A 5,407-nucleotide genomic window follows, 5' to 3' on the forward strand; every position below is an offset into this window, starting at 1 on the left:
TGGGCATGTGGGGGAGGGTGCAGTGTGGGCGTGTGGGGGAGGGTATTATGGTAGAGAGTTGTTCTCCCCATCTGATATTACTCTCAGGAGTCAGGAATGGATTTTGTCAGCATGCCTTTAGCTCACTCCTTGAATCTGTTCATAGTTTATCTGCTGCCTCTTGGAACACGAGTTTCAAATCATATTATCTACAGTAGTTCAGACCTTCCTCTCTTTGTCCTAAAATCACCTCACCCAATCTCTGCAGCGCCTGTTGGGTTTTGTGTATGGAAGCCATGATGGCATTTGCATTGTCTCTGTTTTGCTTCCACAGGGCTGTGGAGGCCCCGGCAGCATTGGCTGGGTTCAGAAGGTGGTGGAATCTTCAAAGGGGACTTCCTTGAACATGTACTAGGTTTGAGTGTGTGTGTGTGTGCCCGCGCGCGCACACAAGCATGTGCTTGCTCTTCTTCAGGTGTTGTCTACTTTGTTTTATGTATGTGTTTTATTCGTTTTGTTTTTGGGATAAGGCCTCTTGCTGGCTTTGTCACCAATTAGGCTAGGCTAATTGGTCAAACCTTGTACTGAGACTATCAGTGTGAACTAGCACACTTAGATTTTTTTTTTTTTTAATATGGGTTCTGGCAGTCTAATTCAGATCTCCCTGCTTCCATGACAAACACATGATTGCCTCACCCATGTCCCCAGCCCCACCCAATAGCTATGTTTTCTTTTAATTTTTAATTTTGTATTTTATTTTATGTGTATGTGTGTTTTGCCTGCATTAATGTCTGTGCACCATGTGTGTGTCTGGTGTCTTTGGACCTCTTGGAGCTGGAGTTACAGAAGGTCATGAACATCTATGAGGGTTCTGGGAATCAAACCCAGGTCTAATCTGGAAGCCCAGCCTGGGCTCTTAGCCTTGGAGCCATCAATCCAGCCTAGTTTTTGATAAGGTGCAACGGTTTTCATCGTTGGTTGAAATACAGGTCCACACCCTTGTGATTGTTGAAAAAGGGGTTAAGTGTCCCACACTGCCTTAGTGTCAGTGAAAAACAACTGATCCAAAGTATATAATCCAAGCTCCAAATCAGGCCCGGCTCACCCCTCTTTAATGGGACTATTGCAGGCATGCCAAATACTACAACTAGTCGATTGTATACATCTGGTAAAACTTTTCATAACAGCTAAGGTTTGTGGCAATGTGATTTTAATTACAGACAGATTGGCTAGCTGGAAGAAAACACGGGAACTATGCAGAGAGCAGAGCTTAAACACAAGTCCTTTCATACATGGTCCTGGTTTGGTTAGGATGGCTTTAAGTGACTGCTGGGGACAGCAGGGAGGATGTGTGTTTTTCCGGGAGTTCTGGGGGTGGGATGTGACTCATCTGCAACCTGGGGGCTGGTTGTTGACTTGGAAGGGGAGTTCACAGCAGTGATTAGGCTCCGATTGAAGATCAAGCAGGCTGATGCTTGTCTCCTGTTACCTTGGTCCTTGGAGCACAGGTGTCTCTGCCAGATGACATTGCTCTGCGTCAGACCGAATTGGCTTTGAAGGCCTGTGGGGATGGCTAAGCAGAAGTGCGGTTTTGAGTCTTTCCCCCTGAACAGATTGGATTAGACTGTGTTCTTGTTTCTCTGAAGTTCATTCCACGGAAAGATGTCAGATGTGCAAGCAAAGGCACAGGAAGCCAGCTGCTTCAGGTCAGTTTCCCTGCCTGGAGCACAGGGGGACATTTTCTGTGTGCAGAGGCACCTGACACTCTGGAATGTGAGTCTCCAACAGAATAGCAGGTTGTGGTTTTCTTCAGAACTCTCTCTGGAAGGGTTCTTAAACGGCCTCATGGGTAAGCTGCTGTGATTTTCAACTTTCTCTGTGTGGGCTAGAGCTATGAGCACCCCTCCCACTACCTCCCCCCTTACCTAAGGTGTTCACTGGAGCAAGCTTGCTGTTTTCAAAACACAAAACCTGACCAAACTGCAGGACCTGCCCACATAGTCTCCTGGAGGAGAAGATGGGTTTAGCTTAGGAAGTGTATAAGATGTCATCTGGTTCTCCAGATCTCCCCACCCTCCGCCCTGCTACCACTTCAGACTGACTAGTGTGCCAGAAAAGGGTCAAGCATGCATAGTGTGTGATTTTGCTTTAGAGGAGCTCGTCCTCGGCTTCTGGGTGTGTCAGGGTCTCCTCCCGGGTGTTGCTGGAGTCCCCACCATCGCCTGGTAGATGACCTGAGAGATTCCACTTGCCGAAGAGGAACCTTTCCTTGCCTACCATGGTGTTTGGCCAGGGAGAACATAGGCAGTCCCCACCTGTCCTGTGACTTCTTGGCCGATCTGGATGCCTGCAATAGAAGTGGTAAATGTCTTCTTCCGTATCCACCCACCTCTCTGGTGGATATTTATGTGTTGACCGTCATCTTCAGGTACAGGTGCTCTGCGGTTCGTGATTTGGCTTTCAGTCATTCATCTTGAGAATGTCACATTAGCCTGCAGAGACCTGTGGGCATTGTTCAATCCCAATCATCAGTTTCAGCCTCTGTCTTAGTTAAGGTTAATATTGCTATGACGAAACACCATGAGCCACAGCAAGTTGGGGAGGAAAGGGCTTATGGGGCTCGTACTTCCACATCACTGTTCTTCATCAAAGGAAGTCAGGACAGGAGCTCCCTCCGGGAAGGAACCTGGAGGCAGGAGTTGATGCAGAGGCCATGGACGGGTGCTGTTTACTGGCTTGCTCAACCTTCTTCCTTATAGAACCTGGGACTCCCAGTCTAGGCAGGAATGAGACAGCCACAATGGGCTGGGCCCTCCCCCATCGATCGCTAGTTGAGAAAATGCCTACAGCTCAGTCCTAAGAGAGGCATTTCTTCAATAGATGTTCTCTCCCTCAGATGACTCTAGCTACGCCAAATTGACATAGAACTAGTCGGTACAGTCGCTGTAGTCGTGAGTGGCAATGTCTCCCTTTGATGGATATGGCAGAGGTGCTGGTTAACTAAAATGTAGCCCCCCCCCCCCCCCCCCGCCCACAGAGCAAATTTCTCGAGGGCAGCTTTGGTAACTTAAGTCCTCCTCTAGTCTAGGCTAAATGAGGGACCTGATGTTAACTTCAATTATCTGAAACGGATTTTTAAAAATATGTTGTTTAGTCATATGTCCACATACATAGAACATAGTGACATCTCCTGGTTATGCAAATAAATTTTTTTCTCCTTTAAGAAGGTTAGGGAAGGGCTGGCGAGATGGCTCAGCGGATAAGAGCACGGACTGCTCTTCCGAAGGTCCTGAGTTCGGATCCCAGCAACCACATGGTGGCTCACAACCACCCGTAATGAGACTGGACGCCCTCTTCTGGTGCATCTGAAGACAGCTACAGTGAATTAAGCTGGAGCGAACGGGGCCAGCAGAGGTCCTGAGTTCAGTTCCCAGCAGCCACACACATGATAGCTCATGGCCATGAGTTCAGCTACAGTGTACTCATACACATAAAATAAATAAAGTAAATCTTTAAAAAAAAAAAAAAAGAAGGTTAGGGAAAAAAATGAGGAAAGAAGGGAAGCCATTTATTTGAAGTACAGATTCTTATCTTTTGGTATATGCTCTAGCGACCTTAACATGCTGGTTCCAGACTACATATGTTAAGCCTTGGGGAGCCACTTCCACTGAACCAGATTCTATAGAGGCTGCCTTCGGCTAGCCACATTGGGGAAGAGCATGGGCTCACGGCTACGAGGCAGTACAAGAGAGAATGATGGCTTTGGGCACATCCTGCTCAGGTGCCAGGTCCTGCTGCAGAAGCTGAAGGCGTGGCTAATGAAAACACAGGGACTGCCCTAGACGTAGTGGGAATCGAGAGCACTTAAAGAGATAATCATGGACTATCAATGCTATGGTAGGGGTGTACCTCGAGAACTGTAGTGGCCCTGGACAGGAGTAAGAGAACAGAACGTGCCTGGGAGAAAAGGGGGCCTCCCAGAGGGGTGGGGTAGAGCAGATTGAATTCTGAACAAATGTTTACTGGAAACATGGGGAAAGTCTTCTAAGCCTTGGATACGAGACAGTGGCCTACAAAGCTTAAATCCTGGGGGGATTGGGGACTAGAAAGTGGTTGAGAGCACTGGCTGCTTTTGCAGAAGACCAGAGTTTGCTTCTCAGTATCCACATGGCAGCCCACAACCATCTGTAACTCCAGTTCTGAAGGACCCACCCTCTCCTGGCCTCCAAGGGCCCTGAGTCATATGTGGGGGACACAAACATGCAAAAAAAAAACATTCATGCATGTAAAATAAAAACAAATAAGTCTTTTTCTTTTTCTTTTCTTTCTTTCTTTTTTTTTTTTATGTCAGACGGGTAATGTGCCCATGTCGTAACAAGGTTTATGGGTGGCACATGTCACGCAATGGCATGAACACCCAATCATCATGCTTTATGAACCAGAAAGGATCAATAAGTAATAAGTCTTTTTCTAAAAAAAAAAAAAAAAAAAATCTGGGAGATAGGGGAGATGGTTTAGTGGCTAAATGCTTGTTGTACAACTTAAGAACGCGAGCACCTATGTGGGAAAAGAGAAAAAGAAAAAGAAAAAGAAAGAGAAAGAGAAAGAGAAAGAGAAAGAGAAAAAGAAAGAAAAAGAAGAAAAAGAAAGAGAAAAAGCCCAGTGTGGTGGTGTTGGCCTATAAGCCCAATAGTAAAGAGGCCTGTGGCCTGAGTTTGAGCCCTCCATACCTCTAGGGGGCAGCACTAATCCTAACACTAGGTCAGCTCCTAAAGTTGCTGAGGCTCCCTCCTGTCCTTCAGCTCAACAAATGGACAGTTGCTTCTTTAGTTAACAGAGAATGGTGTTGGGAGACTTGCAAGGACTTGTCATCTGGTGGGATTGTTCTGTGGCTCAGTCAAGAGATGGAAGACTCTCAGGAGGGGGTAGGCGGTCTCTTTTCATGTTGGAAAAACGAGAGACTTCTAGTCCTTTTCTTTCCTTCCCTTCTTTTTTCCTTCCGTACTCTGTTTCTTTCTTTCTGTTTTAAAACTTTATATATATATATATATATATATATATACAAATGTGTTTAGGTGTGTGTGTGTGTGTGTGTGTGTGTGTGTGTGTATGGGCATACAGATGTCCAAAGAAACCAGAGGAGCTGGAGTTACAGGTGGTCATAAGCTGCCCATTATAAGTGCTGGGAACTGAACTAAAGTCCTATGGACAAGTACAGGTTTTTAACCACCAAGCCACTTCTCCAGCCTCCTTCTTCCTTTGCCCCTGCCCATCTTTTCTCTCACTGTAAGATCTTGCTATTTTGACCAGACTGCCTACTGGCATTTTGTCTAGGCTCCGCCCCACAGCAAGAGCCAGGTGTGCCTACTCACTCCTCTCTCTTGCTCCCCTTCTCTCCCTACTCCCACTCCCTCCCTCCTCTCTCTCT

The 5,407-nt window shown here is 46.7% G+C and overlaps 1 protein-coding gene and 1 non-coding gene across 3 annotated transcripts in view; one reads left to right on the forward strand and one right to left on the reverse strand.

Moving 5' to 3' along the window:
* Positions 1–5,407, forward strand: part of Scaf8 (SR-related CTD associated factor 8) — a 307,179-nt gene that overhangs the window by 161,134 nt on the left and 140,638 nt on the right. The gene's annotated exons all lie outside the window — the stretch shown is intronic.
* LOC116079471 lies at positions 4,325–4,428 on the reverse strand. Its single transcript, XR_004114016.1, has one exon. It is a non-coding gene; the product is annotated as a small nucleolar RNA U13 (small nucleolar RNA).

The sequence above is a fragment of the Mastomys coucha genome, unplaced genomic scaffold (assembly GCF_008632895.1).
Source record: "Mastomys coucha isolate ucsf_1 unplaced genomic scaffold, UCSF_Mcou_1 pScaffold5, whole genome shotgun sequence".
In the NCBI taxonomy this organism is placed as follows: domain Eukaryota; kingdom Metazoa; phylum Chordata; class Mammalia; order Rodentia; family Muridae; genus Mastomys; species Mastomys coucha.